At 41.4% G+C, this 25,669-nt stretch overlaps 1 protein-coding gene across 2 annotated transcripts in view; it reads right to left on the minus strand.

Annotated features, from left to right (window-relative positions):
• The window catches only part of LYN (LYN proto-oncogene, Src family tyrosine kinase), a 118,788-nt gene that overhangs the window by 67,381 nt on the left and 25,738 nt on the right, over window positions 1-25,669 (minus strand). The gene's annotated exons all lie outside the window — the stretch shown is intronic.

A 25,669-nucleotide genomic window follows, 5' to 3' on the forward strand; every position in this document is an offset into this window, starting at 1 on the left:
CCGCGCCACCCTCTGCTGACTGCCCACCCAGCAGGGAGCTCTGGGTTGGGGCCCTACAGTTGCTCACAATACAGCAAGAAAGCTCACAGAGCTCCTTGCTGTGACACAGGGATGAACTCAGACCAGGTTTACCAATGCCTTCTACTCTGGGAGGGTACCAGAAAGAAAATGCACCCCCAACAAAAACCAAGAAAGTGGTTACACCTTTGCAAATGATATGAGCTGCAATGACTCGCCACTTAGTATTTTTTAATTAGATATTAATCATTTTCTAAGCATTTCATTTATGGCTTGAAGAAACCCTCTGACTCAGGTATTACTAACCCCACTCTACAGAGGAGCACTCTGAGGCCTACAGAGGTCATATGAGCAAGTTCACAAGCCACAGCACTGGGGAATGCCGGCTCTGGGACTCACACACAGCTTTAGCTCCAAGTCCATGCTCCATCCTCCATTTTGCCATATGATGGCTATTTTTTTTTTTAAGATTTTTATTTATTTATTTGACAGACGGAGATCACAGAGAAGCAGGCAGAGAGAGAGGAGGAAGCAGGCTCCCTGCTGAGCAGTGAGCCCGATATGGGGCTCGATCCCAGGACCCTGGGATCATGACCTGAGCCGAAGGCAGAGGCTTTAACCCACTGAGCCACACAGGCGCCCCTATGATGGCTATTTTGAAACTTGTGCTTTATCTGTGTCCTAACAATGCTCAATGAAGGGATTCTTTTTGTGGCTTGCTTCTTTCTCAAAAGGACTTGAAATGCTTTCACCAAAAAAGGACAATAATGAGTTTTTAAAAAATGAAAAGAGAAAAACTGAGCCCAGGAAAAGAAGGGAACGGAGATGGGGTAACATGGTGGGCACCAGATTTGCTAGAATAGATTTCCCGTCAGGAACAGCTAGAGTGCAGGGTGGGTGACGCTGCTTTCACGAAGGGAAGAGGAAGTGGCCCTGAGCTTGTCAGAGGAGGGCAAGGCCCCGGCACAAATGCTTAAGGTTTCTTATGACAGGCTTTACATCAAGCCCTTCAGATGTAAATATCTTCAAGTCCTATGGCACTATCTTCAATTTTTTTAGCAGTAAATGAAGGCACATTTCCTATGTGGAGATCTTCATTTAATAACGATAATAACAGGGGGTTTGACATGCAAATACAGCCCTGGGATATTCATTTCATGAGCCCCACTACACGTCTGAAGAGACACAAACAGCTGGGCAACAATTCGCTCACAAAGGGACATCCACCCACACATCCAGGAAATGGGAGATGGGTAACTCTTCTTTCCAAAAATGTCTGTTGGTCACTGGAACAAATATCCACTGGGTGGCTTATCCTCACAGAAGGGCCTTAGAATACCAAAATTCTTAATAAAAAAAAAAAAAAGATTTTGGAGAAAAGACTAAGTATGAGTCTTCATTCATCACCCCCACGGCCTGTGGTCAGATCCAATAATGCCTTACAACTACCCATGTGCTCAACAAAGAAGGAATGGTCCACTCAGAATTCTACTTCTGGGGATTGATTAGTTCTTTTTTCCCCCCCTCCAGCTTTATGGAGATAAAACTGACACGTGACTTTGTGTAAGTTTAAGGTACACGACATAATGATTTCATAAACTGTGTACTTTGAAGTGCTGGCCACAATAAAGTTAGCCAACACATTCATCACTTCATGCGATTGTCAGGTTTAGTTTATTTGTTTTATGGTAAGGAGTTTTAAAGGTTTTGTTCTTGAGATACACTTGAATAGGGCACAAGGATGTTCACATGAATGTTATTTGTATTACACAGAGAGACAATCTAAACGTTCATAAATATGGGAGAGTTCATTAAATTGGGTCAAACTGACATATTCTATTCTGAGACCAGGGTGAATTAAAAAGAGATTTGTATAATTCGGGCATTCTTGACCACTAATCATTATTTATTGGAAAAATGCACACATACATAGTTACACACACATATCCACATGAAAACAATCCACATAGCCACAGAAAAAGAAAGGATTCTCACCACTCTGGTGGTTAGGTTCTAAAGTCCACTTATAAGCCACAAGATCCTATACAGAAATTTTCTCTTAAAAACTGCTAAGGAAGACACTACAATTTACAACGTATTTTGGAGTAAGGACTATAGACCTCAAATCCTGGGTCCATCAATCATTAACTGTATGATCCTTCGCAAATTGCCAAACCTCTCCCTCTCTCGATACCCTTCCGAACAATGGAGATGACTTTATCTGGTTTGTTGCATTGTTATGATGATTAAATGAATTAAATTAGCTGATATTTGTAAAGTGCTTAAAAGTACGCTTTAAACAGCACAGAGTAAGAGCTATATACATGTTTGTTAAACACGTAAATAAACGAGGTCTAAATACTAGTTTTCCCTCCAACATTGCAAGAGAAACACTCCCATTGTTGAGAAGCACGCATATAACCCCATCCCACCCCAAAGAGGGAACAGTAGAAGCACATCTCCCATCCCACCCTCAGGGTGGCACCCGGGCCACTTGGACCACCTAAAGGGAGGTTTTCTTCCACCTCCTCCCTAACCCCCCACCCTCTCTCCTCACTTCTGGGCGGGCACTTGCTACTCTGTTGTATACATTGGTATTGCAGGATGACCTGAATGTGAATGTATGCATTACTCTGTAACTGAAGTGGGGGGTGGGAAGCTGTGCAGTGAGAGAGGTGCCTGAGTTCGTATATTACATACATTTTGGGTAATACTTTGTTTGTCATAGATTTCCTAAGCTTGAAAAGTAATATATCCCACCATATGCCACCTCCTCTATGAAAGCTGAGTCTGTATGTTGACAATTCCACACAATTATAGATCTTACAATTTAAAAACAAAGTTACTAGAATTTAACCTCTCAGAACCTCAATTTCTAGCCTTTACAAAATGCTACAAAGAAACTGTGTTGGTATCATGTTTGGCCCTTCTTATGACTTGTAAATTTTCTCTCTTTATTCCAGCAGCCACCAAAAAGAAACTAGAAACTTTTTTTTTGGCATTGAATTTCACCATCACTTCCCAAACTGATGGTTTCAATTTGCATTGAGTTTTCCCGGCAACAAGCCAATTACTCATCCAAAGACTCATTGGGAGCTCTGAAATCTTTCTCCTGTTATCGACTTTTTGCCTGACCTTGCAATATCAAGTGGCCATTCTGGAGTTACTAGAAATATCTATGCGGGTAGGGAAAAAAGAGAAGAACATGTAATTACTTACTTTGTCCCTGGCATTACCCAGATGAGGAAAGCAAGCCCTGATGTGAACCTGTGCCAGGTTATCAAAGGTCTTAGGTAAAAGTGAAACTTGATCCATCGGCTGCTTCTTCTTCTTCTTCTTCTTCTTCTTCTTCTTCTTCTTCTTCTTTTTTAAGATTTTATTTATTTATTTGTCAGAGAGAGCACAAGCAGGGGGAGCAGCTGGCAGAGGGAGAAGCAGACTCCCTGCTGAGCAAGGAGCCCTACGCATGCTCCATCCCAGGACCCTGGGATCATGACCTGAACTGAAGACGGATGGATGCTTAACCAACTGAGCCACCCCAACATCCGCAAAGCTGCATTTCTTTACCCACCCAAAGCTTTGCAACCTCTCCATGGAGTGAGTTTTATCTCGGAATTAGGGAGCTTAGAAAAACAAGAGCAAGGGAAAGGAAGTCCCGAGGACTTAGAGATGGGTGGCAACAATCCCAAACAAAAGTGATCTTGAGCTTCCAAAGTAGGCTGAGTTTGGTTCAAGGGTCCTTCAGAGGAATGTATCCCTAAAACAATGTCCACACCTCATGCTTGCATTCCAAAACCAGTTAGTTAACTTAAGAGCCTTACTTTGCTTGCCCAAATAAATAGAAGCCTTTTCGACACCCTTGATTGTTTTCCTTCTTTCTTTACTTTCAAGAATGAGACCTCAAAAGATGTTTTCAGAGAAGCAAAGTCTAGTACAGAAGAGTTGCAATGTTTCTTCAAATAACCTATAGGAGAGGAAAGGGGTCTGAGAAGCCTCAGAAGCAGCCTCAGGACAGCAGAGGAGGAGAAAACTCCAGAACTAAACTCCACAATCAATTCCATCGGTTCCTGCCTTAAGTGACTTTCTTTTCTTTTGCCCAATTTCCCAATTTTTTTTTTTTTTGAAAAAGATAAAACTGAAAAGGGTATAGCCAGGCTCTCTTTACTTAGACAACTAATATTTCTCTCCTATGTATGTCATGGTAATCATTTTCAAATGTTCTCGGTCTTCTTCTTCTGTGAAATCTCCCAGAAAACCATTGTTGACACAGTTAGTAAGCTGATAACCCAGGTCCACCTGGGTCCAGACCCTGGCTCTGACCAGCCTCTAACATGATGTCCCTAAGGTTTAAATACCATATGTAACAGGAACAGTGTCTTGGGACAATTAAGCCAATGTCATTTTGGTATCTGGTAATCCTAGCTCTGGGTGTTCCTCTGGGTTCCATATTAAGAGCAAATCCTTGACAACTCAGATCCCGGGGCTCCTCTATGGTGCGGATATCATCTCTAGTCTGAGAGGAAGGTTGGGCGCGCCTAGAAGGGAGGGAGGTGTGCTTTACAAGTACTTCTTGAGTTATAAAATGTGACCAAGAGGAGCCCGAAGGAGCATTAGAAAGAGTATGAATGGGATAGAATGTGCGTCCAAGGGTGCCACCCCCAACAACTTTGAATAGGAAGTGCCAATTGGGAAAGTGAGGGGTGTGAAGCGGCTTGAAGAACATTTATTTACTAGTTTTAGGTCGCACACCTAGACCCAGCCTGCAGGAGGCTATAGATAAATCTCAAAGAGTTGCTGCCTCCCTCATTGCTTCCCACCTCACATGGAGTGAAGCATACAGGGCAGCTGTCTCCAGGCTCCCCTCACTCAGCCTGTATACGGGGCCTCTGGAACTTTCCGAGTGTCCCCCTGTGATCCTTTGGCTTTGGGGGCGCTGTGAGGGTAACACTCCCCACAATCAGCGGTGCCCAGTCATATGTCAGCAGACATACAAAGAACATAGAGAGAATCTGTGGCTTTTTCTCCCCAAACAGCACAACAGAAACCCTTTATCTACTTAGGTGCCATCTTAGAGGGGAGCATAAGACCTGTGAAGGTCGAAGCTCCTAGTTAAAGAAGCGGTGGCATGATGGAAAAAAGATTAAACTGGAAAAAATTCAAACCCTGTTGGCAAACTTATGGCTGTTTTCCCACCTGCCTAATCAGAGGGATGAAGAAAGATAGTTAAAGAATGTGAAAGCTTTTTTCACCTTTCTTTAAGCATAACTGAATTGCAGTGTGTACATTCTGCAAGCACGCTCCACACGAGATGCAGAGGATTGTGGAATTAGAGAGTGGTGATGGTGTTACAACCGTGTGAGTATACTAAAACCCACTGAACTGTATACTTTGAAAGGGTGAATTTATGGCATGTATCAATAAAAAATTAATTCAAAAATATGCTCCCCCGCCCCGAGATATAGTGCAGTAAGGTTGGCTTCCTCCTCATTACACTCTCTTTATGTTTTTGTGATCTGATCTGATCAGATGAATCTGATACATTTTAATTTACCTTGTGTTTGCCAATGTCTTTACCTGGTTGGAAAGCATTTTTTTTTTCTCTATTATATGCTGTAGGACATATGCATAACAGCAGGAAGACCTAGGTACTATGCACTTAGCTGTAAAAGGAATGTGTAGCATAACTAATGCTAAGCCAATACTGAGATATTCGGAAACAATGATGCATAAAAAGAGCAAACTGACTGCATTTATCAGCACCCTAATAAGCCAGTACAGTTTTAATCATGGATTTTATTACAGTGAGTCCGAAAAAGACAAGTAAAGAGGTAGGTGAGGGTTCAAATACCTGACCGTTTGGAATCTAGAGCACAAAAGCTGAAGGGTAATTTGACTCCTGATGGAAGAAGGCAGTGGATAATGACAGATGCAGCAAATTAGGAATTGGGAAGCAGGGCTTCTAGGTCCAACACGACAGTCCTGTAATTATGGACAAAACCACTTTCTTCTCTCGGCTCTAATTTCCTCACCATAAAATGAAATGGTTGAGCTTGGCATGAGAGAGTAAATGACATTATCTTTAACTTGACAATATATATTAAAGTCCTTTAACATGTGTGCACTTCTTAACATTCCACTTCTAGCAATACTTGTTTCTACAAAAATAACTGGTCAGTTACACAAAGCTCTGTAGAAAAGGGTATTTATTGTGGGACAGCTTAAGTTTGCAACTGTGTATTAGTTGAAGTGGTTTAATAGCTTAAGGATATAACAAGTCTTATCAAATGTAATTGTTTTAAAAGCTTTTGAAAGTTTCTATGATGACTTTTTAAAAAAATTTTATTTATTTATTTGACAGAGAGAGAGAGAGATCACAAGTAGCAGAGAGGCAGGCAGAGGGAGAGGGGGGAATCAGGCTCCCTGCTGAGCAGAGAGCCAGATGCGGGGCTCGATCCCAGGACCTTGAGACCATGATCTGAGCCCAAGGGAGAGGCTTAACCCACTGAACCACCCAGGTGTTCCATATGATGCCTTTTAAGAAATGTTCCTTTTTTTTTTTTTTTTTTTAAGGAGGAGAGGGGCAGAGGAAGAAGGAAAGATAATATTCAGCAGGCTCCATGCCCAGCGCAGAGCCCCTCACTCGGGGCTCAATCTCACAACCCTGAGATCATGACCTGAGCTGAAATTAAAAGTTGGATGCTTAACTGGCTGAGCCACCCAGGCACCTCAAAATGTTCTGTTTTTAAAAACAAGACTGTTGAATCTTCTTAGGACCATATTAACATTAGTTGATAGTAATAAATGGCTTAATTATTAAAAAGAACTCTGGTAACTGGATGAACTAGAACATTTACTGGCTACTTGATGATAAGGAATTATTATCACTTTTATGTTTAATAATATTGGTATTAAATTTATATTTAAATGAGCTTTTTCTTTTAGAGATTAAAATGAAAATATTTATAGACATAATTTTTCAAATTGTAACAAGTAGCTTAAGTGTCCTCTGAGATACGGTTGTTTCTTTAGTTTCCTAGTTCATTCCTTGCTTTACTCATCCTTACATTTTTAGGATTTTAAACTAATTTCTAAAAATTCATCAACCCTGGTGACATGTTTTTGTTACATCTGAGGAGCAAATCTCTTGCTTCCGTCTAGAAATTCCTCTACACATCCTCACTTTCCTTCCACATCTCAGGACAGTGTTATCCTTCGGTGTCAAACGGTTTTGCAAACAGTTTCTGGGTCAACACATCCTAATTTCTTTTTAAAAACTACAGCATTAGCATGTCATATGTGGTGGGAATGTTTTGGTCACTTGTAATTTCTTTCAAATGCTTCTAAATTTAAATTTAAGCTTAAATTAAAATTTTATTCTTTCAAGTACAGAAACAACAAGGTTGATATGCCATTTGAAAACTAGCAAGAGAAACATTAAAAAATGAATATACTTTTTTAAAAAATGGACATAATATTTGAGAAGATAAAAGAAACAAGTCTTCTGGTAAATTGGAAAATCTGATAAATATATCAGACTGGCCTTTAGGCAACTGACTTTTGGAAAACTGACCTAGAAGATGATACAACATTAACACAAAAGAATACGATGTAGTTATTAAAATATTGTGTGTGTGTAGGCAGAGAGAGAGAGAGAAAGACAAAAAGATATTCACATTACAGTGCACTTGGGTGGTGGGTGGTACAGTTGGTTAAGAGACTGACTCTGGCTCAGGTCATTCTAGCCTTGCCTCGGATTCTGAGCTCAGCTTGGAGTCTGCTTAAGACTCTCTCTCCCTGGGGTCCCTGGGTGGCTCAGTGGGTTAAAGCCTCTGCCTTCAGCTCAGGTCATGATCCCAAGGTCCTGGGATGGAGCTCCGCATTGGGCTCTCTGCTTGCCAGAAACCTGCTGCCCACTCTCTTCCTGCCTGCCTCTATGCCTACTTGTGATCTCTGTCTGTCAAATAAATAAAAATCTTAAAAAAAAAAAAAAGACTTTCTGCCTCTCCCTCTCCTCTGTGCGCACACTCTCTCTCTCTCAAATAAATGAATCTTTAAAAAAAAGATATTCACATATATACAGCATGACAGCATTTTTGTTGGGGGAAACTGAGCAGAAAAAAGTCTAGGAAGAAATACCCTAAAATATCACAATGCTCCCAATGATAGGACTGCAAGTATTTTTGGTTTTGCCTTTCCAAGTTTTAAATTTTACACACACACACACAGACACACACACACACAAAATATGATTTTCCTAATATATATACATATATATGAGTTTGAAGGACCTTAGGTCATGTATTCAGTTACCCTTATTCAAAAATTTTTAAAGCTGTTTCTGTTTTACATAAATTATATATATAATTACATATATACACGCAATGCATTTTTATTATACATATATGTGTATTTTTATATTTTTATTATACATATATATGTAATATATATAATATGTAATATATGTACATATATAAACATATAAACTTATATACATGTATATATATGTATATATATACACATATATAAACTTATAAACATATATAAACTTTTATATATAAACATATATAAACTTGTACAAAAATGGAAAACATTTTTTAGAAATTTAAAACAAAATACACATAGGTCAATGGAACAGAGCAGAGAGCCCAGAAATAAACCCATGCTTATATGGTCAATTTATCTATGACAAAGAAGGCAAGAAAATACAATGAAAAAAATACAGTCTCTTCAATAAATGCTGTTGGGAAAACTGGACAGCTATGTGCAGAAGAATGAAATTGGACCCCTTTCTTACACCATGCACAAAAATAAACTCAAAATGAATTAAAGGCCTAAATGCAAGACTTGAAACCTTACAAAACTTCTAAGAGAAAACATAGACAATAAACTCTTGGACATCAGCATTAGCATTATTTTTCTGTCTTTCCAAGGAAGTGAAACAAAAGCAAAAATAAACAATTGGGACTACACAAAGCTATAAAGTTTTGGTACAGTGAAAGAAATCATCAACAAAATGAAAAGGAAACCTACTGAATGGGAGAAGTATTTGTAAATGATATATCCAGTGAGGGTTTAATATCCAAAATATATAAAGAACTCCTACAACTCAACGCCAAAAAAATAAACAATCTGATTTAAAAATGGGCAGGGGACTAGACATTTTTCCAAAGAAGACATCCAGATGGCTAACAACAGACACATGAAAAGATGCTCAACATCACTCATAATATCAGGGGAACGGAAATCAGAACCCCAATGAGATATCACCTTATACGAGTCAGAATGGCTAAAATCAAAAATGCAAGAAATAACAAGTGTTGGTGAGGATGTTGAGAAAAAGGAATGCTTGTGTACTATTGGTGGAATGTAAATCTATTGAGCCACTGTGAAAAACAGTATGGAAATTCCTCAAATAATTTAAAATAGAAATACCATATGATCCAACAATTCCTCTTCTGGATATTTACCCAAAGAAAATGAAAACAGTAATTCAAAAAGATACATGCACCCCTCTGTTTACTGCTTCATTATTTACAATAGCCAAGATATTAAAGCAACTGAAATGTCCATCAGTGGATAAATGGATAAAGAAGTGGTGTGTACACACACACACACACACACACACACACACACACACACAGAGGAGTATTACTCAGCCATAAAAAAGAATGAGACCTTGCCATTTGCAACAGCATAGATGGACCTAGAGGGTATTATGTTTTATGTTAAGTGAAGTAAGTCAGACAGAAAGATGAATACCGTATGACTTCACTTACATCTGGAATCTAAAATATAAAACAAATGAACAAACAGATACAGACTCATAAATTCAGAAAACTTGTGGTTACCAGAAGAGAGGGGCTGGGGGATAGGCAAAATAAATGAAGAAGATTAAAAGGTACAAAATTCCAATTATAACTTGAATAAGCCACAGGTTTAGCATAGGAAATAAACAAATGAACAAACAAGAGAATCTGAACCCATGGCCTAGGATCTTTCAAACTCTGAAAATCTGTGGGAGTAAAGAATTTGGAGAGGTTGCAGTTGGAGTCACAGTCTTTGCTAAGAATTCAAACAGAAATAAATTGTCAATCATGAAGATTTTTTCTAGACATAAAGAAAACTGCTCAACATCCAGGAGATGCACCTAAGTGGGCCCTGAAGAGACAGCAAGGAGTCTCTCAGGTGTCTCAAGAGGTGACAGCCACTCAAGCCCCCATGTGAACAGAAGAAGCAATGCCCCTTCTCTTTGACTTCTAGCAAAGTTGGGAGGTCTCGGAGTAGGGAGCTGGAGGCCATGCAAAGGCCCTGTGGCTGGAATGAGGTGAGGGGCAGAAAAGGAAGCTGGTATGGCTGTAGGGAAGCAAGCAAGGGGCTGAGTGGTCAGAGGGAATGTCTGGGTCCTGATCCTCTTATGGCCAGTATATGGCTGATGGCAAATACACCAGAGACTGGTGACATTCCCCTGGATCAATGTGCAGTAAGAAGCCTCACTTACAGGGCTCATCCCGATTTGCATAACTCTTAGTTGAGCAATTTCACACAAAGGAAGGCAACAGGGGATTGCTGAAACAATGGGGTTTTTGGTTTTGTTTCTCTTAACAATAAAAGGGAACACACTGAAAACAAGATGAGCTAATGGAAACTTATGTATCATAGAAACTTATGTATCAAACGTGTCATTTAAAGGACCAGAAGAGGAAATGAGAAGTAGAGTCTGAATTATGTATGTACAACCAACTAACAAGCAGTATAAACATCGACTTTATGTCTAGCATTAGATTTCTGTGATCAAGAATTCTGCCACATATATTCAAAATTATATAAAATTACATATTTATATTCCACTTCAAGAGTTAAGGCAGCTTTATGTAAATGCATGCAACATAATGCAGCTACTATGAAATCAGAAAAAAAGTGAAACTAAGCCCAAGACATCTGAAGGCAGCTGAATGCTACAGCACACCATTAAGTTTTGGTACAATTGTAAGTCTACAAAAATGTAGGTTTTCTAGAGGTTAATGCAAAGAAAACATGCCACGGATATAAATAAATCAGCTACTCTACAACAGAATTTCTGAACCTCAGCACTACTGACATTTCGAGCCCAGAAAATTATTTGTTGTGGGGTCTGTCCTGCGCACTGTAGGGCAGTTCTCCGCATCTTTGGCCTCTACCCAAGAAGCTAGTAACACCCTTCTCCCCCGCCTCGTCACGAGTGGCGATAACCAAAAATGTCTCCAGACATTGCCAAATGTCCCCCAATGAAAGCTGCATGGACAGGAAGGAAATCAGATGTTTTAATTACTGGCAATGACCTTAAGTATATTTTCAGTTACAGACTGAGGTAGAACAAAATGCTTTGTTAGTCAACAGTGCAAGACAGGTTTAACAATCCATTATAAAACTTCAGGGGCATCCCCAGAAATCTTGTGCAGTTCATGTCTGTCACTCGGCCTATACACACAGCCAAAGACATACACACACAGATGTGGAGTTTGTTGGAACTAACCCAGAAGCTTTTTACAAGAAAATCACTGGCCTGATTCTGTACTTCAATGTAAACTAGTCTCATGAGATAAAGCTAGAACAATAAGAACGACCTATTCTACCTTCCCCCCTCTTATGAAAATGTATTTATTTTCACTGAAGTTAACACAAAACTTCCTTTAAAAGCTTACTGTGAACAGAATAGAGAGCCCAGAAATAGACCTACAGAAATATGGTCAACTATCTTTGACAGAGGGGTACATACAATTTAATGGAGAAATGAGTCTTTTCAAAAAATGGTGTTGAACTGGACATCTGCATGAAAAAGAAATTAACCTACACCCAGACCTTAAATCTTTTACAAAAATTAGCTCAACATGAATAACAGAACTAAATGTAAAATGCAAAAGCATCAGACTCCTTAGATGGTAACACAGGAGAAAATCTAGATGACTTTGGGTTTGGTGATGACTTTTAGATACAACACCCAAAGCACAATCCATAAAAAAAAAAAAAAATGGTAAGTTGGATTTCTTTAAATTTAAAACTTCTGCTCTGTAAAAGACACTGGAGAAAATAAAAAGGCAAACTACAGACTGGGAGGAAATCTTTGCAAAACGCAAACAAAGAACTGGTAGCCAAAAGTTACAAAAACTCTTAAAACTCAGTAATAAGAAAACAAAAAATCCAATATAAAAACGTGCAAATGATCCGAATAGACGCGACTGAAGCAGATATAGTCAATAAGCATCTGAAAAGATGCTAAATACCGCATGTCTTGAAGGAATTGCAAATTAAAACAGTAATGATATGTTACCACCACACACCTACTCAAATGGCAAAAATCCAAAACACTGACAAAACCAAATGCTGTGGAAGATGTGGAGTGACAGGAGCTCTCACTCACAGCTGGGGGAATGTAAAATGGTACAACCATTTACAAAACTAAAAATTTTCTCTTAACATATGATTCAGTAATTGTACTTCTTTGCATTTACCCAAATGAATTGAAAACTTAAGTTCACACAAGAAATTGCACATGGATGTTTATAGCAACTTTATTCACAACTGCCAAGCAGTTATGATGCAACTAGGCAGTACTTCATTGTGAGAATGGATAAAGAAACAATGGTACGTCCATTCAGAAAATACTATTCATAAATTAAAAGAAATGGACTATCAAACCACAAAAAGACATGGAGAAACAGAAAATGCATATTGATAAATGAAAGAAGCCAATCTGAAAATCATATTGCATGATTGCAGCTATATGACTTTCTGGAAAAGGCAAAACAGCACTATTTACTGGAAACAGTAAGATCAGTGCTTACCCAGAGTTAAGAGGGAGGAAGGAATAACTAGGTGGAGCACAGGGGATTTTTAGGGCAGTGAACTATGCCATACAATGCTGTAATGATGGATACATGTCATTAGATATTGGTCAAAACCCATAGAATGCACAACACAAAGAATGAACCTAATGAAAACTAGACTTTCATTAATAATAATGTATCAATATTGGCTCATTATTTGTAATAAATGTACCACACAAATGCAAGATGTTCATAATTTGGGGAAGCTGGGGAGTGGTGAGTGCTATATGGGAAAGTCTCTGTACTTTCCATTCAATAAACCACTCTGTAAGCCTAAAACTGCCTGAAAAAAAGTAATCTATTAATTTGTTAAGTATATTGTAACAGAATAGGTACCATTTTGAGTCAGTATTTCAGAAAACACATCCTCAATTTTAAAAAGATGATTGCCTTAAAATATCGAAGTCTAGTTGAGAAAATGCACACATATCCATATACTATGCTCCTTCCTAACACCCCAAATTTTTCAATTACCAAGGGCAGGCTGTTACCTGCTTAATAAGTATGGTGGAAAATGCAATAGAATTTCATTAAATCTTCTCAGCTGAATTCCTAAACTTCTACATTAACTTGGGAAAATAACTGGTAAAAGATGGGAGTTCTAATAATGTTTAATAACAAAGCCGGGAATCCTAACAACATGCCTATGGCCAGTGATGATAAATGAAAGGTGAAACTGAGTTAGGCTTATAAAAATGGCAGGGCAAAGTGCATATGATAATGTATGTATATATGGTAAGAGTTTACCCATATACATTTGTGTAGCAAACAGGATTTTATCAGCAATTAGTAATCCTGAAGAATCACTGTCAACTCATAGTTCAGTAAGTCAAAAAAGTAAAAATGGGCCAGGTAGCAGGTACACAAATGATGTGGTCCATTTAAGGGACTATTACAGAGCCACTGAAATTGAGGACAAGAAAGTGGTTGGATCTATCCAGTAAAACTGGATCGGGGATGTTAGGAAGGTGGGGTAGGAATCTGCTGTTTTTTTTAAAGCTTTTTAGCCGTTTTGTTTTTCAAATTATGTGCAAGTATCACCTTGATAGTGATTTCAGAATTTTTTTAGGATAGCTAAAGAATTATGTACCTAAACTAAAAAAAATTGTTTATAACGTAACTTTTTAAAAAAGCAAGATTGGTGTTATATACATTATGATTTCATGTGTAGAAAAAAGTTTGGAAAGAATATTAAAATCAAATTAAAATAGAACTAAAAACACTTCAACGCTTCTATGGTTGGTCAGTTTTTAATCTTCTCTTTCTCCATTGACAAAATGTCTACAAAAACCTACAGTGTTGGGCTGCCTGAGTGGCGCAGTCAGTTAAGCATCAACTTTTGATTTCTGCTGAGGTCATGATCTCAGGGTTGTGGGACTGAGCCCCTCATAGGGCTCCGTGCTCAGTGGGGAGTCTGCTTACTATTTTCTCTCTCCCTCTGCCCCTCTCCCACCCCCACTCATGTGTGCTCTCTCTCTAAAATAAATTAATAAACATCTTAATTTAAAAAAAAAAATCTACAGTGGGGACACCTGGGTGGCTCAGTCTGTTAAGCATCTGCCCTCGGCTCCCAGGTCATGATCCCAGGGTCCTGGGATGGAGTTCTGCATCCGGCTCCTTGCTCAGCAGGGAGTGTGCTTCTCCCTCTGCCTGCCACTCCCCTGGCTTGTGCTTGATCTCTCTCTCTCTCTCTCTCCCCCTGACAAATAAATAAAATCTTAAAAAAAAAGAAAAACTACAGAGTTCTACTTTTTTTTTTTTTTTAAGGTTTTGTTTATTCGTTTGACAGACAGAGATTCCAAGTAGGCAGACAGGCAGGCAGAGAGAGAGGAAGGGAAGCAGGCTTCCTGCTGAGCAGAGAGCCCGATATGGGGCTCGATCCCAGGACCCTGAGATCGTGACCTGAGCCGAAGGCAGAGGCTTTAACGCACTGAGCCACCCAGGCGCCCCCGGAGTTCTACTTTTATAAAAATAAAGCTGTAAAATTAAAAATCAAACATGGTGAGCCACTCATTTGTACTAGTTACCTCCACCCAGAGTGACCTCTGGGGCTTTCTCATTATCTGGGAGACAAGCAACACCCATATGATGTTCTGTCCTGCTGCAATGCCTTGATGTCAGCCTGCCTCGGTTTCCTCAGATAGGAATGGACTGGTAATGGCACTCATCCCCATGGCGTTGTGGTGGACCCTCAATGTTTTCAAGAGAGCTAAAGGTACGGGAAGCCCATCTTCCCTATGACCTGGCATCCACGTGAGCCTGTGGTCAGTAAAGTATGATAGTTCAAAGCCAGGCTTTTATGAATCATGGTTAAAAGAATTGGTTCAAAGCCATGATTCTAAGCCAGAAAACCAGAGGTCACAAGGTCACGATTTTATTTACAAAAGATGTGAGGAAGAAGAACTGGAAACAATTCCTTGGACTAAACTTGAAGACAAAGCAATGACTTATCAAGTGTGGTGTAAGATACCAGGAATGGACTTGAGAGAGTGACTTTAAGCTCACGCCTGGAGTCTGCAAGTGAAAAAGAGGAGATGAGGCCATGGCTGGGTCTAAAGTTACTTTCTTAATTAAAATGGGTATGGCCAAGAAGTGTCATAAGGGTGGGGAAAAGATAAAGAGATGCTAGAGAACAGGCCTGTACCACAGTTCCCAAACTGTGTGCCAAAGCACCCAGGGTGCATTAGCAAACTCAAGGGGTGCCTGGGGATACTTCAAATTTTCAAGGGAAACATAATGACATCTGTTGGACACCAGGAGAGCTAATAGCTCAAGGTGGTTCACTTTCAACACTAGATTGTACTGTATTCCTTTCAACAACTTTGTATCTGTGTGAAACAGGGTTTTCTGTGGTTACTGTGATAAAAAGGAAGTATCACATGGAACAGAAATATGAAGATAAACATGGAACAGAAAGTAAGGGTGGTGGTGTCCAAATATATTTCCAAAACTTGAGAGACTGCATGACACAAGTATACACATCTTAAATGAGCATACACTTGTGTTCGTTTAAGAATAACATAAAAATAATATTGTTTGCTTTCAGTGTGTGTACTGTTTTTTCCAATGGTACTAAGTTGTTACAACAAATATATATTAAGTTCTTTAGACCCAACAACCCAACAAATGGAACTCGGGGGTGTTTCTTCTGCTCTAGGATGGCCATGTAAAAATTACCGTCACTCAGGGTCAGTAATCTTTAAAACGTGAGCAGCAGCAGATGGCAGGTTAAGACAGACTAGGTGGGTGCCATCCGGCTGAGCAGCGAGGCAGAGAGACAGCTGAGGGTGGGGCGGCTGGCCAGGTGCACCGGGGAGGAGAGGCAAAGCCTCCTGGCACCGGAACCCACCACCTTGAACTTCATCTTGCCTACCCCGTTATAAGGAGAAGCCACTGACTCTCAGTTTGAATACACCAGAGGATGCCCCAATTAATCTCATAAATTTTCAAATCGTGGGAACAGCATGACAGATCTTCTGTTGAATTTCCATTTTCCTTAATGAAATCTCCTTTTTCTCTGCATCCTACTCACCCAGGCTCAGAACCTCTGTCATCTTTGTGAACTCCATGTCACACTATGCAGCAGAAACAACTCCCCACCAAGCCCTGTCCCTTTTGCAATATACATTGTGCTTGGTTTCAAAGCTTAGGAAACGGCGTGGATCAGAAAAACTGTGTATTCCGGTGGTTTTTCCTACATGAGTCTTCTTTCTCTACGAAAACCTACATGATGTTAATTACTAACATCATAGCATTTTAGGGAAAACTCCTCTTGATCCTTGCAGTTGCCTCCTGACTAGTCCCTATAGCATCAGTCCTTCCCCTCCTCCCTGCTCATCTTTGCAAATGACGTCATCTTTGTGTCCCTCTCTATTCAATGTTCTTCAGACCACGTTCTAACATTTCACCATTTCAATGAGTTAATACATATCTGCAGGGCTCAGTTTTACAATGGCGATGTCCTCTCATTCATCCCCACCCTGCCCACTTCCCCATTTCCATTTCTCTGCAGCATTATTATAAGAATTCAGATTACAAGATCTATTTTATCATCTGTCTGTTTCTCCTCTCAGGAGAGCAGGGATTTTTATTAATTCTGGACACTGGCATATTGCCGGAACAGAGAAAAGTGCTGGGCACTTGGAAGTGTTCTATAAATGTTCATTTGTTGAATAGAGCACCCCACAGAACAAACACTCAACAAATGTTAGATGTGGGTTTATAGTTACTGGTGGTGCACCATCACCTCTAATACTGCCATCAGCCCCACTGCCAAGGCCAATAAGATAAAATCTCAAATATTTAATTTGCCACGCAGCCCCCCACAGCCTGGCAACAGTCTACCTTGCCAGCATCTGTGTCACTCCCAATGGAAGGCTCCCTGATGGACACAGGTATGTATTGGCATGGCAGCCTGAGCCTGCCTTGATTGGCATCTAGGCTCTTACCCATACAAGCAAATCCCATGTACCCTCCAAACCCTAACTCACACCCATCTTGCCTGATCCCCTCAGAATACATCCTTCTCTTCCTCTGACTGCTTCTCTCTATAATCAGTTTGGAACTTAGGCACAAGCCCCAAGACATCTCTTATAGTACTATTTGATATTGTTACCTAACTCTTAAATTGCCTGTCTGTGAATGTGTGTAGAGCTCTCCTTGCTAGACTAGAAACTCCTTGAGGGCAGAAACTCTATATTCTGTCATTTTGTAGACTCCTTGCTTCCACCGCCCAAACTTACACAGAACCACTACCCAGTTACTGAGTCAGCAATAAAACACCATTTACTGAATTAAAACTGAACTTAGAAATCCCAATCAGAAGCAGTTCTCTAAGTAAGACTAATTACCCATATTTTTTTAGTTTTTAATAGGTGATCAGTAAATGTTAGTCCCCAAAACTGTTCTAGTTTCAGCTGTATGCAGACCGTGAAAACAACCAAAATGCTCTCATTAACTGGGAGTCTGTGACCATTCAAAGAATTTGGACTGAAAATCTCTCCATTAAAAAAAGAATTTTTCTGAAGTGAAGCAGCAAAGGGCTTTGGGATGAGGAAACCTGGGTCCAATCTGGTTCCTCTCTTTATTAACAGCCATATAAACATCAGCAAGTTACTCAATTTTTTTTTTTTTAAAGATTTTACTTATTTATTTGACAGACAGATCACAAGTAGGCAGAAGGGCAGGCAGAGAGAGAGGAGGAAGCCGGCTCCCTGCTGACCAGAGAGCCCGATGTGGGGCTCGATCCCAGGACCCTGGGATCATGACCTGAGCTGAAGGCAGAGGCTTTAACCCAGTGAGCCACCCAGGCACCCCAAGTTACTTGATTTTTAAACTTCATTTTCACTTTACTCGTCTATAAAATGTAAATAATATTCCTCCTTCAAGGGTGGCCGTGAGGATTAAAAGAAATAGCATCTGTTAAATGCTTCTCCCAAAACAAGTGAACAATGTGTTACTTCCCGTTTTCCCTCCCTGTCCCCTAAAACAAGGAGGGCCAGATTATAGTGACATTATCATACTTAAGGGAAGAACACCTCCTGCAACCTTTGGCACCAAAAAAATTGTTAAATAAAAATTGCTAAGGAGTCTTCCTGAGTGCGGATTCCACTCACAACTAAGGCCACTCCAATTTTCACAGCACCCCAGATAACTTCTAATGAACCCCCTCATCTCCACCTCAATTCTTACCCTCCGTGTGCTTTACTGAAATCTAAGTGGCCCAGACTGCAGACCTTTCCCCAGCTCACACGGCGCTCCCCTCAATTAACCTGCTAAATCGCTTTACTGGACTTAACAGCGCACACTCACATATTTGGCAGGAAAATGAGTTCTGTGTTTGCGGATATTTCTTTTTCACTTGGCCTTGGCTCTTCTTGGATTTTGTCACCAAGCAAGTAAGAAATGAAGAATTCGATTTTTCGGCTTCAAGATGTGTTACACAGAAGGGCAGAGGAGGCAGGGGAGCAAAGAGGGGGCACTCAGCAGGCACTCACGTCCTTCATTTCCCCAGCAGCACACAGAGTTAGAAGGCCGCCTCTCACCAGTTTCTTTGCCTTGAGAACCACGTTCCAAACCTACCTCTCAGCCAAAGTGTATTCAGTTACTTATCCAAGCTGGCGTGCTCTCTCTCCTCACTCCCCCGTTGCCTCTTGGATGCCTCCCCAACCAGCCTCATGCTGAGCAGGAAAGGGACTCATGACAGGCAGATTAGGGTTTTCGAGCAGCCCCAGGAGGAGGAAGTTACTTGTTCCCACGGGCCTGGGTTTTTCTTTTTGTGGGTGTGTTTTCTCTTTCTGAAACCAGGAAGCTAAATTTGCCTAATGGTTAAACCCAAAAGGATTACAGATTCTTTCTTCAAGAACCCTCAGAGGCCTGTTGTCCATCCCTGGGTGTTAAAAGCAGTCTATTTCCAAATCACCCAGGCAGAGGGGAGGCTGTCTAGCCTCTCCAGTGAAGTCTCTTCTATTTTGTTATTTTTATGACAAGCACTATATCAACAGACCATTCATATTTATGTTTCCCATTCTCCTCACCAAACACTACACAACATCTCAATTTCCTAAAAGAGACAAAATTCAAAATTTCATCCCCCCACCCCACCCTCACGACTTCTTTCTCTTCTTTGAACTAAACTACTTTTAGGTTCAGGCTCTCCCTCACTCACATTCTTCACATTTCTGTTAATTAGCCTTGAACGCCCAGCACGTTCTGCTTTTCTTGCAATAACTGAGATCCTCTTTCTCGCCTAGCATTTTTACTAAAGATGTGTTCTCCCTTGACAACGTGTCCCAACACTCAGCCGCCGTCCTGTCAGAGATGTGTCATGGTTGGCTGTTTGAACCTCCAGACGGGTGGAGGATCCTCACCACTGCCCCTGTGTGGTCCCACAGGGGAACGCAGGAGAGAGGCCCTCAGGATCTCGGCGCTCTCAGCGTAATGGTCACCTTTGTCCAAGAACTGTGGGTACAGGCTGAGCTTGAATCCCAAGCTACTGGTTGACCTTGGGACGTTCTTCAACCCCTCGGTCTCCGTTCACTCATTTGGAAAATGAGAATATTGCCACTGTAGGTAAGGCCACTGTTAAGGACCACCTAGCAGGCACTCAGGAGGAGAGGGCTCTTGTCAATTTCATTCATGTGTGGTTATATACAAGTAACTCCCTCACTATTCCTTAATAATCCTTAATTCTTTCAAGCATATTTTCAGCAGCAGTGGTTAGGGCAACAAAGACAGGTTAGAGCACTCTGTCTTTGGTCTAGAAATGTGTTAAGGCCACGATTCTTATTATCCTTGTCTGCGCCTTAGCGCACACTGTGGGGACTTTAAAAAATAAGTGCCCAGATCAGGTATGTCAGAATCTCTAGGGTTTAGGCCTGGGAATCAGTATCTGAAAATCTCCAAAGGCAGACATGTAAATGGAAGACTGGTAGGTGATGGTACGTACAGTGAAGAAAAGACAGGGTCACAGGAGAGGGGAGATGGGATGGTTGGTCAGCAAGGCCCATGTGAGCAGACCACGCTCAAGGTGAGGCCAGCCTTGTGAAGTCTCACATCTGGATCAGAGGCAGAGGAGTGGCCAGGGAGCAGGGCTGAGGCAGCAGCAGCGGGAGATCCATGAGCTGGGCTGTCCAGAGGCCACCCAGGTTCCTTCCCACTGCAGCTCTGTTTGCTCAGCGTTTCCCTCGGTTCTGGGCAATTTTGGGCAATGTCTCTCAGCTTCCTTCCAATAATTCCCCATTTCTGCTTAAGCCAGCCAAAGGAGGTCTCCATGGAAACCCAACAAACTTCTACTAAGACAACAGGTTATTCAGTTTAAGTCAGTCTTATTTATGTAACCATCTCTGACAAACATGGAACTTCAAATCAAGATATTTGGGAGGAATTCGTTAAAGTCTCGACCACTGAGCATCTCAAATATATTCCTTAACTGTTTCTGGACCTACACCATCTCATTTGTAAAACACATGGGTCAAACAAAATAGCCATCTCTTCCAGCTCGAGTTTTACACATCCATGAATCTGGTATCTTTTTCATTTGTTGAACACATTAGAAGAGAGACACTGGAGGCATAAATATCATAAGACTTGGCCATCTCCTAGGAGTCGAGTACATCTTCATATTAATGGAGGGTAATTACCCAGTGTGTGCATATTTAGGAAACTCTTTTCCTTTCCTTCTTTCTTTAGCTCACATCATCAGCCCATTAACACCAGCTTCTCCTTTCTCACTCCCGCAACTTCGCATGTTTGACAAAATGTTATTATTAGTGTCTCCGGCATATCAAACGTTTAAAAGGGCAGTTTCAAAATAACAACTCTCCCTGACCTTAACCATCACCTCAAGTTAAATTTTTATTTTTAAATTTTCTCTGATAATTTGTAAGTCTTCTCTCTGATATAACACACACACATGCCTGCGCACACACCACCTGAGGCCGCATTTAATCATTCTGCACAGTCTCCAGAAGGGTCACTATACCCACATTGCTAGGATACAGCCAGAGAGAGGTCGTCTGTGCTCTTCTCTCAGGGGTGGGGCATTGGGAAATTCAGCACATGATGAGGGATTTGTATCTTCCTTCACATCTGGTGCTCAGGAATCATTATCAAAGACAGGATACCCATCTAGAACAATTGTTCCAGGGTTAAGAGCCTACATCATTGCCCTGTGATGTAAATACAGGTCTCCACTGCTCTGTGATCTACATTTTGCCTACATCCTTCCACACTGGTCTTATGTTTGGAAATCAGGCACAGATCTCTCAAAGTTACCCAAAGTAATCTGACAAAGTCTAGAAGAAATAGACTTAGCCTTAGAAGCACTATTTTTAAATGAAATAGGACTGTTTAATAGTATACATTGGAAACATAGCCTCATCAGCTGCAATTTACGGATATTAAAAGCACATTAATGTTCAACACACTCAATATTTCTCTCCAACATTTCCCCTTTCTGCCCTCAAAAACCAAAATAAAATGTTTCTTTAAAACCAGTACTTCTTTAGCCAATGATCGACTCGATAAAATCTTTTCTCAAGACTTAGCTAACAAATGGGACTATCGCAGAAATAATTTCCATAAAATAGAATTACCAAATTGATTTGCTCATAATGTTATGTTTTCCTGAACCTAAAATACTGTTGATTTTTACATCATTATATTATGTACTGTTAAAGAAAACAAAATAGGGGGCATCTGAGTCGCTCAATTTGGTAAGCATCTGACTCTTGATTTCGGCTCAGGTCATGATCTCAGGGTTGTGGGATCGAGCCCTGTGTGAGGCTCCACACTTCCTGTGGAGTCGGCTTGAGATTCTCTCTCTCCCTCTCCCTCTGCCCCTCCCCCTGTTCATGTGGTCTCTCTCTCTCTCTCTCTCAAAATAAATAAAATCTTAAAAAACAAAACAAACAGAATGGCTACCCTTCAAATTATTAAGATGCCTTTAACTGAGATTTCAGAGGTATTAAAATGTAAAAATATGCTTGCCTTAGAGCTTGTGAGATATAGTAAGTATATGCTTAATGAATATCCACTTATTTTAGAAATCATAATCCACGTTCTTCTTTACTCTTACATTTTTCTCGTAGTGCTGCTTCACATTCTTTTTAAGTGCAGAGAATTTAATTATTATTGAAGTAAATTTTAATAAACTTAAACAAGAAGCTCTCTTTTTTTTCCCCATTTAATGGTGAAATGAGTAGTATTTCAAAAGCCTGCTGCCTGGTTCATGCAGGGTAATGGTATTATCATCACCTCTAATCCATGAGGAACTTGTTTTCCCATCTAAACATTGCTGCTGACCATACCTGAGAAAAGCTAACATCTATCTAACGCTTGCTAGGTACCTGGTACTGCATCAAGCACTTTACATGGATTGTTTCATTCAATCCTTAGAACAATCCTGCGGATACTATTATTCATCCCATTAACAGATGAGAAAGTTGCAGCTCAGAGAGGTAAAGAGACTTTTTCAAGGTGACCAAAACAGTAAGCAACGGAGCCAGAGTTGAGACGTGAGCTGTTAGGTAAGCACCATCTGCTCTCCGGGGTGTACTGCAAAAAAACTCCAAGAGTCCTCACTTCAGACTACAGAAGTGAGGGCCACTGGGTGCCACCATCCACCCCAGGATGTCTGCACACTGTGAATGTGGTGTGCCTTGGCCTCTGGATGCTGACAGGTAAAGGGTGTTTTAGGGGCTGGAGGGAGCTGCTGGAGCAGAAACACAGGGCCCCAGGCCTGTGACTGGCAGAAGTTTGCAGGAGAAAGAAGGAGAAATTAGAGAAAACACCCGTGAAGTTGAGGACAGAAATGGGCAGACACCATCACCCATTTGAGAAATGTTACCAGGACCCACTTGATGCTTTACAGAGGAAAACAGAACCAAAATTCTTGAGCTGGAGAAGACCTCTGAAAGGTCAGTTGAGACCAGCAAGCTCAGGACCTCCTGGGAATGGGCAAAAAATGCAAATACTCTGGCCCAACTGGGACCTTTGGAATCAGACTCTCTGGGTGGAGCCTCAATCTGGGTTGGGATGCCCGGGTGGCTCAGTCATTAATCTGCCTTCGGCTTGGCTCAGGATCCCAGGGCCCCGGGATCAAGCCCCTCATGGAGCCCCACATCAGGCTCCCTGCTCAGTGGGGAGCATGCTTCTCCCTCTCCCACTCCCTTTGCTTGTGCTCCCTCTCTTGTTCTCTGTCAAAGAAATAAAATCTAAAAAAAAAAAAAAAAAAAAAAAAAATAGAAAGAAAGGAAAAAAGGCCTGAGGACATCTGGAATCACAGAGCGACCATTCACAGAAGATTCAGCAAAGAGCATAAGAGTTACAGCACCCAATTCTAGAATGCCAGAGACTACACAGCCCCAACACAGCGTGATAGAAATTAAATAAGACACAGACAGAAGGACAGCTAATAGATAGTGCTTTAAGACAGGGTATGGCCTCAGCCATCAACCTGCGGTTAGCATAAGTATCATAAAGTATAATTTCTTCATCTAATTAACAAACCCATTAGTACTCTCCCAGTCTAATTGGACTTTATTAAATTATCCTAATTCAAAGCAGGTGAAACCTCAGGCATACAAGCAGATGGCAAAGGGCCCATGTTAAGTTTAACTGGCCCTGATCCCACTGGAAATAAATCCATTAGCATTGTTCACCTTTTCTGGGTTTGTTTGAAACTTGGCTTCACTGTTACAAACAAAATGAACAGGGATGGGGGAGTTCACAGAATAGCAACTTCCTGGATCCTTCTTATTTTACCAAGTAGGTCAGTCTTCCGGATTTCATTCTGAAACAGTGTATCCTTGTGTCTGGAACGGGAGACTGAGGCTGACGGGAAGGAGGTACAAGGAACAAAACCGCCATGATGATTCCATTGTCTGGATGGCCACCAAAAGTCCTGGCAACCTCAGGGAAAGGTCCCAGAGCTCAGGTTACTCCTGGTAGTGCCTGCAGGTAGCTGGAAGGGCAGCGGTCTCCCCAGGGCCCAGTGGGGACAGCTGATGGGGCCTGATCCACCCATGAAGTCAGTCCCTCCCTGAACTCCAAGGGAACTGAGCACATCTTATATCAGGAAATCAGAACGTTTCTGCCTTTGCTTTTTCACTCTCATCTTAAGGAAATAACTGTACCTAAAAGTTTGGGGTCATCTCAGCATACTTCACGTTAAATATATAAAATGCTCATGGAGGAAGCAGGGTTGCCTATGAGCACACACACGGGGTTCCCCCAATCCTGTCAGAATGAGTGCCTGAATCCTGCTGGCTTACTTCAGGACCCCCTTTGACCTCACAGAACTGTACTAAAAACTCTCCGACCTGGCTTTCCTTCCTCCTGCATTCCCATTCCTGTTCTCCCCAGTGCCCCCTACACACACACACACACACACACACACACACACACACTCCATCACCACCACCTTCCATTCCCCACACTACACGCTCCTGGGCTGCCCCAAGCATCTTTCCAAAAACAACTACAGTTCTTTCCCTCCCCTCTGCCTCCTCGTTCTGCAGAGCCTGGCAAGAAGCTCCTTCCACAGCGACCTACCTTGCTGGTTTTACAGGCCACTCTTCCCCTTCCCATCCATCCCACATACCAGCCGTCTCCGGTCCCCGGCAGCCTTTCATCCCTTGTCCATCTCCTCTCCCTCCTCCACGCCTGGGCACCTGCCCCTCCCTGCAATACCACCCTCTACAAGCTACCTCCTTCTTGTTACCATGCACCCGTCTCGAGCACATGTCCTGCGGGAAACACTGACCTCAACCTTTAGGCCGAAGGGCACCTCTGTCCTTCCCTCTCCCCGGCCATCTCAGGCCCAGCCCTCCCTTCACTGTTCATTCCACCCAAGTGCCCTCAGTGCCCAAGATGCTGCCAAGCCCGTGAGAAGACACTGATAAACTTGGCTGAACCCTATAACTAATGAAATCATTTGGGTCCAATTATTTCTTCTCCAGCCTCTCCAAAGGCTTCTCCATTCATACCTCTACCCTAGTGGAATTCAACTGTGACTCCTGTAATCCCCTCATGCAAGCCAGTGCATTCCAGACTTGCCTGTTCACAAGAATGACCAGCACATTGGTGAAAAAGATTCTTGGGCCCTGCACTCGACAGACCATGGAAGTAGCATCCGTATGGGGGTTAAGGGCATAGGTAGCAAACAATACAGGTAATTCTTAAGGTGATTTGACTTAGGTGATTACTTAGTCCCCTATTAAATGTGAGATTCTTTGGAAAGAGAATGACATAGTAAACTTCATTAACTCTTTGTACTTTAAGGTGAA

Source organism: Martes martes, assembly GCF_963455335.1.
Source record: "Martes martes genome assembly, chromosome: 4".
Lineage (NCBI taxonomy): Eukaryota > Metazoa > Chordata > Mammalia > Carnivora > Mustelidae > Martes > Martes martes.